Raw genomic sequence first — 16,291 nt, forward strand, 5'->3', positions numbered from 1 at the left:
TGTTGTTTATTAGTTTATCTTGGAGAATCCTTGAATAAAAAGTTAGAATCTTAAATAAGAAGTTTAAATAGAATTGCAGTACATTCAGATCCTACAAAATAAGTAAGAAAAATAAATTTTATTCTGTTTTCGATTTTTTTATTCTAAGAAAACCCTAAAGGATCGAAAACCACAATAACGATATTTATTCGTTCCATCTGCTTTTGTGTCACATGGAGCACATTGGTTAGTATTTGTTTGCTAGTAACTAGAAGTTGGAGCCTTGGAGGAATAAACCATGAAGAATCTTTTTTAGACAATGAAACAAATACTATTAATATAATATAAAAATATGGCAAATTCTATGGTACATTCAAAAATTTGAAATTTGAGTGTATCGGTACACCAAATCATCAAATTTATATTGAAACGGGTTGTTTTTTTAGAAGAAAACGAATTGTTTTCTATCATTTACAATTACAATAATTAGATCTTAGTTACTGAAAGTGTCAACGAAATAAAATTTTACATTTTTTGAATTTTTATTACATATAACAAAGAATATTTATTATTTTTTATGAGAAAATGTTAAAAATTTAATATGATTCTTATAAACAATGAAATGATGTTTATTCTTATAAAATGATGTCTTATAAAATATAAATATTGATAAATAACTCTTTATTTCATTAAATAATCGTTAAATTGTAAATATTTAAAGTAAGAGTACCGGTACACCTCGTAGAAGTTTCCAATAAAGATACTCATGACATATATAACAGATAGAATTACAGATCAGATATAGTTTACTAATGGATGCAATTTATGTAGGATGGTTTGGTCTAGTGATTGGGTTTGTGTTGTGGTGGTGGAATGAGTATTGGTATATTGTTCCTCTCAAGTTCAAATGCTCAAAATCTGCCACAAAGTTACCACTTGGCCATATGGGTCTCCCTTTCATTGGAGAAATGCTTAGCTTTCTTTGGTATTTCAAAATTGTTAGACGCCCAGATGACTTCATTAACGCTAAACGACGCAAGTAAGTTTTAGGTTTTAGCTCCTGTCAAGAGCCATCTTCTAATCTAAAATATTTTTCATCTATGTGTATCAAAATGTATTTTATTTAAATTTAAATTTGTGATCAACCAAATGTATCTCTGAAACAGATATGGCGATGGAGTAGGTATGTTTAGAACACACCTCTTTGGAGTACCATCTATCATAGTATACACACCAGCGGTTAACAAATTTGTGCTATTTTCAGACGATAATTTCAAACAAGAATGGTCTACTGTTGAACTTCTAGGTCGAACTTCAATGATGGCTGTCCATGGGATTGCCCATATGAGGGTTCGTAACTTTGTCCTCAATGCCATCAATCGGCCAAAGTCCCTAAGCCGCATCGCTACTTTTGTCCAAGCTCGCATTGTTACTACTCTTCAATCTTGGGCTCAAATGGGCAAAATCAAAGTTAAGTTGAAATCCAAAAGGTATTTAATTGTTGATATACTCCCTTTGTTTATTTTTTATTTTTTTGGCGTTAAACCCCTAATTTTCAGAAGAAAGGGGCTCTGGTAATCTAGAGCCCAGCTGTGAGGTAAAAATAGTATGATCAAAAATTATTTCACCTAAAAATTGAACTCGGGTTCTCTCAAACGATTCATCCTTAGTGATCATTAACCAATGATAGTGTAGAATCCCTGCAATATTTAAAAATTGTTAGATGTATATTAGTATGTGGTGGTCACTATGCCAACAGAAAAAAAAAAAAAAATCATATACATCTACCAATTTTTAAATCAGTTAATTGAAGAAAAAAATGATAAAAAAACATCATGTAACTAATATAGTATTAATTTTATCTCTACCATGCAATGATATATTAACATGGAATTTCTCATTAAGCACATATGGATCTAAATTATTAAATATTAAATGCAGCTCACATTTGACAACATTGGGAAATTATTCTTAAGCAAGGAACCAGGCCCTTTTTTAAATTCCTTGGATAAGCTCTATGAAGGCATGGTTCCAGGACTACGAGCCTATCCACTTAATATTCCTGGTTTTGCATACCACCATGCTCTTAAGGTTCATGTATAAATTAAATTTCCATTTCAATTATCAACAAGTTTGCTTCAGTTATAATTCCTTGACATTCTTTAGTACTAATTTTGGACTTTATAATAAACATGTACACTCCTTAAAATTTTAGTGTAGAAGAAAGCTTGAGGACATTTTTTGGATGGAGTTAGGTAAAAGAAAGAATGAAAATAAGGTGAAAAGTACAAGTGATCTAATGGATGGGTTGATGCAAATTGAAGATGGTGAAGGTGATAAATTGAGTGACAAAGAAGTTGTAGACAACATTGTCTCTCTAGTGATTGGTGGATATATGTCTACTTCCCTTTCATCCATGTGGGCTATTTACCTTCTTGCTAAGTATCCAATTGTTCTAAAAAAGCTTAGGGTATGTACTAAAAAATACTATTTCTTCTCTAATTTTATTGGTAACTTTTAGAGTGCCTAAACTTAAAATTTCATTTTTTTACTCGGAAATCAAATTCCCGGCATTAAAATCGGACGGTCCAGATTTTAAGTAGATTTTATTACTTTTTAAAAAAACTAAGATTTCGACCATGAAATTTACAGCATCCAATTTGGATGACTCATTTTAAAAGTAGTAGAAGTGATGATCGCATGAATGGGAGATTTTGGAAACTGCGAGGAATCCGAATTGTTAACATGCAAACACAATTTGTTTGGTTTAACTTTGTCTAACTTTTTATTTGCAATTGCAGGAAGAGAACATGGCCTTCACAAAGGATAATCAAGGGGATTTTATTGCAGCTAAAGATGTTTCCAAATTAAAATACACAAACAAGGTATTTCACCAGTTCAACAAATATGTATATATATTTTTTTGGTAGTGTCAAATATGTATATATTTATGTAATGTAAAACCTTAGTTAATTATATTTATTTCATATATTAATAATTGTATACAGGTCGTTGAAGAAGTGATAAGAATGGCCAATGTTTCGTCTTTTGTTTTCAGAAAAGTTGTAAATGAAGTCGATTATAAAGGTGCACGGTTAAAGTTTTCGAGAAAGTTACTAATCTTTGTCTCTTTTTCTTTTATTTTACTGCCTCGCACAAATTGTTCTATCTAAGAAGGGTATACCTAGATATTAGGGATAGAAAAACATGATGCTACTCCTACCAATAGTAGATTTTGTTTGGGTCATACCTCTCTTTTTTAAGGCCTTCTCGCACTTGATAATTTATTTAAAGGCATATTAGGCTATAATAAATATAGGAAAAGGCATAATAGGGTGAACATAGTAGACTTTTAAAAATCGTGGTTGGGTCTAACACAATCCCATAAAACTAGTTTGTGAGGTTATGATTGTCCCTACTTATAAACTCATGTTTAGACAATCTTTTGTCCAATGTGGGATTCTTTAACACAATCCTTCACAACCAACACTACTGAGTTTAGTTCGTGGGCATAAATAGTGGGTGGTTCGATAGCGCAAACTTGATAGCAGGTGGCCCAATGAATCTTGGAGAGGCTCTGATACCATCTTAGAAATCGTAGTTGAGCCTAATACAACCCCACAAAATCGGTAGTGAGATTAGGATTGTCCACACTTATAAACACATGTTCATGTCATCTTTTGTCTGATGTGAGGCTCTTTAACATCAACTTCGACTAGGTTAAGAAAGACAAAGTCATGTTTTTTATATATATAAATTTTTTCAAGGAGAACTTGATTTTTTTAACAAACGATAAATTAGTTTAAGTGGTAAGAGACTTAGACATGTTCTACGCTGTATTATGAAGAGTCAGGTGGATCATCTACATTGTGTGCCAAGAGCAACCATACAAGTTAGTTGGATACCACATCTTTAACCCAAAACCTTAAGGCTTAGATTGATAGTTTTCTCACTTATAAAAATGTTCAACCTCCATTTTTTTCAAGCAATGTGAGACTTCTAATCCACATTTGTTATACAACAATCTCCCCCTCAAGTGAAAAATGATGCCTAAAAACAATAACACACCAATGCGCAACGGAAATAAAATTTCTCAAACTTGTAAGAACCTATGAAAGCAACACCAAATAAACATTGAGAAATAATACTTGAACATTCATTTGGTGACAATTTTTGTGACAACTTTCTCTCTCATTCTCACATAATTTTTTACTTTATTTCTCTATTGCTTTGATTTTCGTGCAAATATCTTCCTTTTCTTTATAATTTATGGTTGTCGCACAAATTAGTTTCCGTCCAAATTGGTTGTTCAAATAACACTTCTCATAAGCATTATACTTCTTTTATGACAAAGAATAGACATTATACTTGTCTATCGGAGGAAGAGTGATATTAATCAGAAAAATGTTATATATCGCGAATGGAAATCATCCCGAATCTCCGCGAATCAGTATAATTAACTTGTTAGCACCACTACCGGCTGATTTCCACACATTCAGGAATTACATCAACAAAGCAGTTTGTTTAATTTCTTTTTATTATTTATTTAAAATGTTAAGAAAATGACTCCACGTTCTCAAAACAAAGGCATATGTCATCGTGAACTTAATTTAGTTGATAGAGATAATGTATAATATATGCAAGGTTCGGAGTTTAAACCTTGGTCACCAAAAAAAAAAAAAGACATATACATCGCTCGAAAAATTTTGCGAAAAACAAATTCGCTGTATTTAGCAGCTCTCTATTAATTAACTCGGTCTTGCTTAGTTTACTTCCTTTCTTCTTGTCTTTTTATAGCTCCAAGGAATCTTTTTAATGAAATTTCACAAATTCAAATAAAGTTTCTTTGGGGAGAAGAGATAATGAACAAGAAAATTGGTTGGTAAGTTGATAAAAAATTATATTTACATAAGAAGTGTTGAGATTTAGGAGTGAGTTTTGAATATCTCTTGTTCGCACTTCAATAAACTTTGCTTATAAAAAATGTAATGTATGTTTATGTGTCCCAAATAGCTCTGGAGTTTACAGCTAATATTTTGTAATCATAAACCACAATATTTTTTGTAGGTTATAAGATACCAAAGGGATGGAGTATACTTGTCTTTCTTCGTTATGTTCATACAGATCCAGAGAACTTCAATGATCCCATGCATTTCGACCCTGATAGATGGAATGTGTGTATTTATTCCTTAATTTGGCTTTTGATGTTTTTTATACTATTTAATGTTTTCTTTCCTAAATTAATTATCGGTTTAAATATATTTTTAGTTCCCGCAAACACATCCTCTCCATCCCTATTTATAATCAATCACTTGTTGCAATTTTTCAGACATCATAAGAAAAGTTTTTTTTTTTTTGGTAGATAAAAGAGATAGCAAAATCATCATAAACTCACACACACAAATGGAGGTATCGGGGTTCCAATTCCAATCATGACGCTTTTGACAAAGACATTATAAGAAAAGTTGAAATGTAATTAATATGTATAATTTATGTATGCATAAATATAATAAAAATACTGATTTTTCAAATTTCAAAACAAATTGATAGTATTAATTAAGGTTATGTTCGGAAAAAAATGCATCTTAAAATTTGAAAGAGAGCTTATATTTAAGGACTTTTTTTTCCCTCTCAAAGGGTGCTTAAAAATTAGGGACAGAGGGAGTCATTTTTTTATCTTAAATCTTTACTTTATTTATTTTAGCCATTACAGATATACTATTATTTGTTTTTAATTTTTGGTGTTTTTATTAGTCCTGCAAAATTTGTATTTTCTTTGACAAACTTTGGTGTTTACTTTTAACGACTAAAATCTAATATTTTATACATCATAGGGACCAATTCCGATATAAATTTCAATATGAATAAACTTTACAACAATTAAAATAAAATATAGTATGTTTTTTGGAGGGATTGGAAACAAAAGAAAATATTGACAAACACTAAAAAAACCCTAAAAACAAAAATAAAATATTTCCAGGGACAAAATATATTTGAAACATGCTTGCTAGAATTCAACTTGCACTTCTGCTTCATCATTTGTCGATAGGATACAAGTAATGCTTGATCATAGTATTTGATAGATAACATTTTTTTTTGTTTTTAATTTTAGATGAGACTCAATGAAGGATACTTTGAGCTACGATCTATTTTTTATTTTTTTATATTGATCAATTTAATAATGCTGGTGGGAGCTCATTAATCCAAACGCAGATATAATTTATCTTTCGCATCCTGCTCCAGTTGATGGGGTTGAGGTCAAGTTCAGCAAATTGTGAAGAAAAAAGTAGGCTTAAATATGGAAATAGTCCCGGCAAATATCTGTCGTTTTGGTTTTAGTCCTTATAAAAATATTTTGTGAGAACTAAAAATATATTTACAGGGACTAAAACCAAAATGTCAAATATTTGCAGGGACTATTTTTATATTTAAGTCATTTCATGATAATGAATGGTTGAAAGGGTTATTTGATGAGCGTCATAGTTGGGTTCTTGTGTATGTGAGAGTCATATTTGAGACTGGAATGTCAACAACACAACGAAGTGAAAGTATGAACATTTTTTTTTATGGATATGTGAACTCAAAGACAACAATGAAACAATTTGTTGAACAATATGGTAATGCATTGAAAGATAAAATGAAAAGGAAAATAGGGCTCATTTTAGTTCATTCAATATAATTATTGCTTGTATAAGTCATTTTTTATTTGAGTCTCAATTTCCAAAAGCATTTAGCAATGCAAAATTCAAAGAGTTTCAAGTAGAAGGCGCTTTTATGATGTATTCTATTGGAACACATGAAGTGTTATAGTGTGAATTAAAAAAAAATATATCGCATGTCAACTTTCTCAATTATCGCTCATTTATGAGGTGAAGACAATCCATTAATTTTGTAACGGTCAAATAATCTTAGCTGTTGGATCTAAAACTCATCTTGGCCTCCTCACCTAATATTTATAATTATTGTCATTAAGTTACTACTTTAGAATTTTAATAACGTAGAAATGAATAATAAGTAGATATTATTTCTAAGTGATTTAGTTTATTGAGTATCTTAATCCTAATTAATTAGCTAGACAATTAATGTTTTATATTGTCATAATAGATATTTCTAAGTGAAGAATAAAAATTTGGCTTAATATGTATGGGGATAAATAAGATTATAAGGGGATGTTATGTTACCTTAATTATTATATCCAGTAATATACTTATAACAACACATTAGATAGTAAAATATTTAAATAAAAAAGAGTTATGAATATATGTCAGAATTATTATCTTAATTTATATCTAGTATCAACTAATTAGTATATCATTTTGTCAAAAAAAAACTAATTAGTATATCATAATTTGTTATACCCTACCATAATAGTATTCTTACTGATAAGTATACTAAATATTGTATGGATATAATTCTTATTTTATATATTATATGGTACCTTAATTATACTTACCAATGAAGAATAACTAATTAAGACCATTAATATCACATAAAGCTTCTTTTGTTTAAGTTTGATCATTGGCTATAGTCAAAATTTAACTTGAATCGTGAAATATAACTTGAATTTAACTTGAAATCGTGAAATTTAACTTGAATTTAACTTGAAATCGTGAAATTTAACTTGAATCGTGAAATTGAATTTAACTTGAAACGTGAATTAGGTAAATCTATCAGAAAAAAAAATTGAAAATTCTGCTAAATACATACTCGAATAGCATTTTTATTGAAATCTTGAAGATTCTGACTAGGATGACGAATCATGCCCATCCAATCTCTTCCAAGAAGTTGAACTCCTTTTTTTATTCGTATGTCCACTTCCAGTGTGAACTTCGTTACAGCAGCCATCGAAAAGAGAGAGAGAGAGAGAGAGAGAGAGGGAAATGAAAACACAAAATATAAAAAGTAGCGGCAAATGTCTTTTTATATGTAATTTCAAATTTAAATTTTGCTATTTACAAATTGCTCGCGAATTGTCAATTTTACCCCTACGTCTTTTAAGCTATTTTATTTACACATAAGTATATTAGAATGGTGTGTGGGATTAGGCATCTCATAAGCATTTTCGCAATATTTATCACATTAAGTGTTTGGCTTAAAATGTTTGTTTGTATAAACCTAAATTATCTATATCACATAAATTAAATAAAGACCAGATCGGGTCATTTCGCTTGAGGTCAGAGACACTCAACCAAGCGTAACAAATGCAATCTCGATCAAATAACAGATTCTAGTTTTTTAAACGATATTATGTACCACTAATTGTTCTATTCTAATTATCAATTCTAAAATACTAAAAGTAACAATATATAAACTAATCGTAACATATTAAGATTAATTAGATAGTTTATATATTATAGCATGACAATGGAAGTTATATCACACCTAATATTTTAGGCATAATAAGGTTACTCTTAAATTGATGTGTTTATGATTTTACATTAGTTGCTGGTTATATCAAAAATAGTTAATATGTTACAATGCCACTATTAAGTTAATAAGATATTAGTAGGTGTAAATAAAAAATATCACATGTTATTATGTGTTGACCACATATTGCTGCAAGGCAATAAATCAATTATTTTGTATAACCCCATATAAATCTAAAATCATGGTTTATTAGGTTTCCCACGAGTTATTAGAAAATAATAATAATGTAATTAGTGTATTCAAATATTCAATCTAAGAGATTTATCTAAGGATACATCTAATATTTACAATTATATATTGTCATTAAATTACTACTTTAACATTTTAATAACGTACACATGAATAATAAGTAGATATTATTTCTAAGTGATTTAGTTTATTGAGTTTCTTAATCCTAATTAATTAGCTAGACAATTAATGTATTATATTGTCATAATAGATATTTCTAAGTGAAGAATAACAATTTGGCTTAATATGTATGGGGATAAATAAGATTATAAGGGGATGTTATGTTACCTTAATTGTTATATCTAGTAATATACTTATAACAACACATTAGATAGTAAAATATTTAAATAAAAAAGTGTAATTAACCTATGTTATGATGTTAGATGTTGTTCATGATTGATGAATTATTATATGAATGTATATGTTGATGAATATCATGTTATATGAAGTTGAATTCTTATATGAATGTACATGTTGATAACTATGATTTATATGATGTTATTAAGATGATTAATGTTGTTAGTGATGTGATATAGTTATTTATGCATTATGTGGAATATGTATGATGTTGAAGTTGTTATTGTTTATTCATTAACGTTGCTATTTTGTGAGCTGTTTATGTGCTGCCTCTGTTGTTGTTCAATATTAATTAAGATGCTAATGTTGGTCTAAGTTGTTTAAGTTATAAGATGTTGATCCAAATTGTTGGAGTCATATGAGATGTCTAAGTTGTTAAGTTGTAAAATGTTGAGTCCATTGCATACTCATTTACGTTGGGTGAGGGCTTGATGCTCTGTAATGTATATTTATACATAATATGTGATGGGAGAGGGCTTGATGTTCTGTGAGCCTATTTACGCTCAATAGTTATTTTATTCCGTTTATGATTTTATGAAAAGAAGTGTGACATTCCGTTTATGTTGAAATACTCTGATTTATATGTGAAATTTTTAAGTTGGGAAAACAGGGTGTTACAATTTAGTTTATTGAGTTTCTTAATCCTAATTAATTAGCTAGACAATTAATATTTTATATTGTCGTAATAGATATTTTTAAGTGAAGAATAACAATTTGGCTTAATATGTATGGGGATAAATAAGATTATAAAGGGATGTTATGTTACCTTAATTATTATATCCAGTAATATACGTATAACAACACATTAGATAGTAAAATATTTAAATAAAAAAGAGCTATGAATATATGTCAGAATTATTATCATAATTTATATCTAGTATCAACTAATTAGTATATCATTTTGTCAAAAAAAAACTAATTAGTATATCATAATTTGTTATACCCTACCATAATAGTATTCTTACTGATAAGTATACTAAATATTGTATAGATATAATTCTTATTTTATATACTATATGGTACCTTTAATTATACTTACCAATGATGAATAATTAATTAAGACCATTAATATCACATAAAGCTTCTTTTTGTTTAAGTTTAATCATTAACTATAGTCAAAATTAGTACCTGGTTAAATTCAACCATGTACTAAAGTTGTCAGAATAAATTTATTAAGTTGAGCCTATAATATGACATGTATTTAACTCTATTTATATGCTACCAGAATATAACTAAGTGAGTGTGTTGAATACATAATGTTTATGTTGCTCAGAGAGAAACCGCTGCAAGAAGACGCTTGCTAGCTAAGCCATAGCACCTATAGCTTAAAAGCATATAAATTATAATTAATTATTAAATAAAGGCTAAATATTAAAAAAAAAATGACAAAAATAAATGATATTTATTCTTTCAAATTGATATAGTACATCGATATAATGCAAATTCGCTAAAAACAAAAATGACGATATAGTAAATTTAGTCAAAATGAAAGATATCTCATATATGTTGCGGTATTTTATAATGTAGATAAAACATTTAAATACGATGTGTGACCCACGTTTTTACAATGTAGAGTGTTATAAGGTAGTGATTCTCTTTAATGATTTTCTTTGTGTTCTAAGCAATTACGTTTTTATAATTCATACCTTTATTAGAAATATTTAGGCTAAAGTACACTTTTTCCCTCCCCAAAACTCTCAAAAACTCTCAAAAACTTGCAATTTGACCCCTATGTACAAAAACTATAATTTTGGTCCCCTAAGATTTATTCCCTTTGCATCTTTGGTCCTTTGGTCAATTTTGACCAAGTCAATGTTGATTTAGCATGCCACGTGTGTAATTAACCATTTTTAAAAATAAAAATGTAACCTATTAAATTGTTGAATTAAAAATAAATGAAAAAGGAAAGGAAGAATGAAAAGCACGTGAGAGAATTTGTTGAATTAAAATTATGAACAATTGATTGTCTTGCTCTCCTCTCTAATGTCCGATCCATTGAGGTATTCATGTGAAGTATTGTATGAGTTATGGTGATGGTTTAAAATGGATTTTTCATGTCATTTAAGTTTGTGTCTCTACTGATGAATTGGAAGTAGTGTTGGTAGACATTACTTTTCAAGAAAAGAAAAAAAGAGGAACACAAAAATTTTGTAATAATATTTTCTTTTTGAAAGAAAAAAAATTAGATTTTTTTGAAGATGATGAAGATTGATGAAGGTTGAATGAAGTTGTTAAGAAGATCAAAGAGATTAATGATGTTGCTAGGGTTTTGTGGAACCACACGTGCCTCACCTTTTTTCTTTCCTTTTTATTTATTTTTCATTTTTTTAATTCAACAATTTAAAATCTGACATTTTTATTTTTTTTAAATGGTTAATTACACACGTGGCATGCCAAATAAGTGTTGGTCAAGTCAAAATTTGCAAAAAGGATCTAAGATGCAAATTGGCTAAATCTTAGTTTAATTCTTTCAAAAAAAAATTGTAGTTTTAATACTTAGGAGGCCAAAATTGCAAGTTTTTAAAAGTTAAGGGTGGAAAAGTGCAATTTAGCCAAATATTTATCATTTAAACTCACAAACTATTAAATAAGTAAATGACCATAGTATAAACACACCTAATTGATTATATTTGGTGTTTCAGATTTGCAAATAATCTGAAACAAGTGTAGGAATTATAACTTAATGCTATTAGACTGACTTTTGATACTTATATTAATAGACTCATATTATGTAGTCTATCCCAGTTAATAGACTCATATTATGCGTTAATTAATATTTGGTATTAATCACATAGAGTAACTTATTCATATGAATTTATCTCCAATGCTCTACATATTTATAGACACCTACAAATTTAGTATTACCGAAATATTATATATAAGATTATAACATGGACACCATGTATATAGTAAAATCACTTTATTTTCATTTAAAAAAAAAATATTTATTAGAAGATAACAAATTTTGGTGAGCTATGCTGAATTTCAAATTGTCAAACTTATACTCAATTTGTGAAATAGCTATATTAATAACCATACTCATCAGTGAATTTTATAATTTATTTATGAAAAGCTAAATAAGATAATTTGTAAGTGGTTGTAACTAGTCATAAGCCATATTTGATTACCTTATTATAACTAGATTAAGCCTATGGTATGCATAATAAGATTATTCAAGATTATCACTAGATAAATTCATATTTATCATGAATTCTCTTACTCCAAAAGACTAACATTATTTCTAAATACACATTAGATTAAAAAGGTATTCTTGTTCAAAAAAAAGATTAAAAAGGTATTAAGACAATTCTTTATTAATTAAACCAAACGGATGGTACCATTATAATAATTTATAAACCTTAGTCAAATCACTATGAGTGATAATTAAAACGGATTTAATATTCACAGTAGTTAAACACATAGTATTTATAGTTCCATCATATATAAATTTATAAGGGATTTTAATATAGTATTTTCATTAATGGTAAAGAAGCAATGGCTTAACATCCTCATTAACAGTCATTACCCTTAATTAACTTTTCAATATAACTTATTCTATAAGCATATTCTACCGTATGGATTACCGTAATATTATATGTATAATTTTTTTTTTGAAGGAATTATATGTATAAATTATAAACTATGATTATCCCCATTTGTATTTTTATTTGTAGATTATAAAATAAATGACAAATGTGGTTTATGGAACCAGTTTATGTTCATGTGATTTCATTTCATTAATGTTCTATGATAGTTTATGTTGTAAAGAATTTAAGGATAAATTGAGATTACATATTTAAATAGTTCAATGAATACAATCTAATTAGCTAACTAAAAAGACCTTATCATACATTTAGCACCCTTTATAGTTTTAATAATACCTATTTAGTCACTAGGAAAGGCTAATTTAAAATATGGGAAATGTTAACCGGTGCCTCCGGGGCACTGGTTAAAGATATGAAAAAGGAAATTATATAGTAGTTAATGTTTTGAAATTGTATAATTAATTTATAATAAAGTCAAAATCAATTTTCTTTTATGATAATAATTCTCTTTTATAGTATGTTTAACCAGTGCTCCGGGGGCACTAGTTAACATGAGCATTTAATATTTGCTAAGAAATTATTGTGTACTACTAGTCAATGTAGCATAAATGACTATTAATAGGCCCTTTTAGTGTAATTTAGTTTATGTTGATAAATTATGATCCTTAAGATTAATAGCGCCTTTAATAAATTAGTAACATCACATAGCTAGAATAATCTCCATATATATTATAGGAATTCTCCCTAGTTAGCCATAAAATTTAATATAGTAACTTTCCAATTATAATTATATCTTGTGGCCATAGATTAGAATTTACCTTAATTGCAATGACCCCTGTTAATGATATATAATGTATGACCCTTATCATTTAAATTAAATATCTCGAGAACATTGTTATGGAATATGGGTCTAAAATTAATACAAGGATTAAACCCATGATAAACTAATCTTATATAATTTGGTATAATAAACCTTATAATAAACCTTATTTACATATGAGAAGTGTGGAATCGATTAAATTTATGGCTATCACTAATAATAAATCAAATAACGTTCCATATTATGCCTTAGTACTTCATAGTTAAATTTAAATTAGCTTCCATATGGATGATGTTTCGTAAGGGTAATCTAGTTTTCTATCAGAAGTACATTATTTCGTATAACCATGAAAGTATCTCCTTAAGCATGGAATCGACAATATCCAATTTGTTAATCTAACATATATATTCTCATTAAAAAAAAAATGTCTAACAATAGAATATATTTTTTAACCTTTAGAATATAAACATTTATTAATTATATGTTTCTATTATCACCTAAACTACTGTTATTAAATAGTTTTGGTTTGATTTATTCTTTCTCAAAACACAAATAACTTGCACGGCAAGTTATCCCTTGCTTCATTATCACCTAAACTATTGTTAATCCATTAAATTAGTCCTTTAATTGCTTTAAAATAGGAGATAAATCATTTTAGAGACTTCGATGGATTTAATAAAGTTTAGAGACAACTTTTTTAAATTTTTTTTATTTTTTATTAAAAGGAAAACAATAAATCAAACCAAACTACGTAACTTCTTGCTGGTAAAACTCGGAGACATCCTCGAAAAAGAAAGATAAAATCCAACAGAGAATGAACAGAAGCTCGTATTTTCATACTACAAGAAATGAAGTGTTTTCTAAGAGCGGGCAAAAACCCTTGGAAAATACAAAAAAAAAAAAAAAAAAACCCTCAAGAGAAACATTTTTTTTGAGAGATTATTTAGAAGCGTGTACTCCTCAAGAAAACGTTGGTCATAAATACTTTTCAAGGGGTTTTACTCATCAGAAATTATTATCCAAAGATTATAACCCTGTGGAAAATTACCTATTTACCTAAGGATTGCTCATTTGGGGAAAAATGACAAATGTGACAGTGTGTCAGTTTATTTCTGAGTGACTTTTTCAGGGGTTGCCCCTTAAAAATATTTTATTTTATTTTATTTTTTAAAATAATGAAAATTAATTATTTAACACATGCGCGTATATCATAACTTTGTTAATAAAAAACAAATCAAATTTAAACTACAAATATTAACAAAAATATCGTAACACTTTCTGAAAAATATTACATTATTAACACATTAACAGATTTTTTTTACTGATACAGTCTAACGTTTTTGGACTAAATACTATGACATTTAGTGATTGTTATACAAGAAATATAAATAATGTGTTCCTAGTAACTATGGAGTTTACAACTAATTTTGTGATGATGAAAACTATTTTTTGTAGGTTATATGATACCAAAGGGATGGAATGTAATTCTCCTCCTTCGTTATCTTCATACAAACCCAGAAAATTTTAAGGATCCCATATGTTTTGATCCTGAAAGATGGAACGTACGTATATACGATAACTCTTAATTAGGGTTTCGATATTTTTTAAGCTAGTCAATGTTTTTTTTTTCCTAAATTGACAATAATGTAACGATATATGTGTATATAAATTCTTAGGAGCCAGCAAAGCCTGGAACATACCAAGTTTTTGGAGCTGGGGCAGTGATTATGCCCTGGAAACATGCTTGCAAGAATTCAACTAGCACTTTTGCTTCATCATTTATCCATACGATACAAGTAATGTTTGATCCTAGTATTTCATAGATACAAGAACAAGTTGTGTCAACAAACATCGATGTGTCTACATTAATTTTTTGATCAAATACATCAATTTTTATTGACTCGTCTTGTTCGTATACATAGAAACAGAGATTTTTACTCTATATATATTGATAAATTTAATGCAGGTAGGAGCTTATTAATCCAAATGCAGATATAATTCATTTTCACATGCTGCTCCGGTTGATGGGGTCGAGGTCAGGTTCAGCAAATTGTGAGGAAAAAATCATGAAAATTGGATTGTGTTCAATCGCATCTAAGCCAGTTTGAACCGTTATCCATTTCTTAGATTGTAGACTAAGAAAATGCTAGCTTAATTTAAACCTTGATGTCGGTTGCTACTGTTATTCTGAATAATTTTCTTTAATGAATTTACGTAGATATTTGGATTAGGTGTGTAAACATATGTCTGATTTAATTTCATTTTAGTGATTGAAGTTTGGTAAAAAAACAAAATTAATAGGTTTACGTTAGAATGATTTATCTATGAGTTTTCTATGTTTGATAAAATAAAATTTGTTTCGGTCCTGCTAACCGGTGCCTCCGGGGCACTAGTTAAGCATACCATAAAAGAGAATTATTAAATTGTTTTTGACTTTATTATAAATTAATTATACAATTTCAATGCATTAACTACTATATAATTTCCTTTTTTATATCCTTAACCAGTGTCTGGGAGCAACGGTTAATATTTTCCAATTTGTTTTGAGTGATATTTTTTGGTACATATGTAATTAGTTTTTATTTGATATTTATTTGAGTGATATTAATCAACGGTTCTTATGAAGTTAATTGTTGAAAATTGATTCAAAATTGATGTTTCACACTATAACCTTGTTTGAAGTTCTTATAAAATAAAATTTGTTTGAGTGAAATTTTATCGGTACATATTTGTTGAAAATTACATATTGATGTGTTGTAATTTCCTGTTTCTTACCTGTGCTGCTTTGGTTACATTTGTGGTGTTGTTTCACACTTAGAGTTAGGTCTCTTTATTATTGTTGTTGCTACTTGCGACTACTATGCTCTTTTTTTTTTTGGCAAAATTCATTAGTAACTAAGTCTCTACTCAAGCATTATTACTTCCTTTGATCCAC

General features: G+C 28.2%; 1 pseudogene; it reads left to right on the forward strand.

The window, feature by feature from the left end:
• Positions 1-791: 791 nt before the first annotated feature.
• LOC25479951 (ent-kaurenoic acid oxidase 2-like) lies at positions 792-15,464 on the forward strand (annotated as a pseudogene).
• Positions 15,465-16,291: the final 827 nt, after the last annotated feature.

Source organism: Medicago truncatula, chromosome 3 (genome assembly GCF_003473485.1).
Source record: "Medicago truncatula cultivar Jemalong A17 chromosome 3, MtrunA17r5.0-ANR, whole genome shotgun sequence".
NCBI lineage: Eukaryota > Viridiplantae > Streptophyta > Magnoliopsida > Fabales > Fabaceae > Medicago > Medicago truncatula.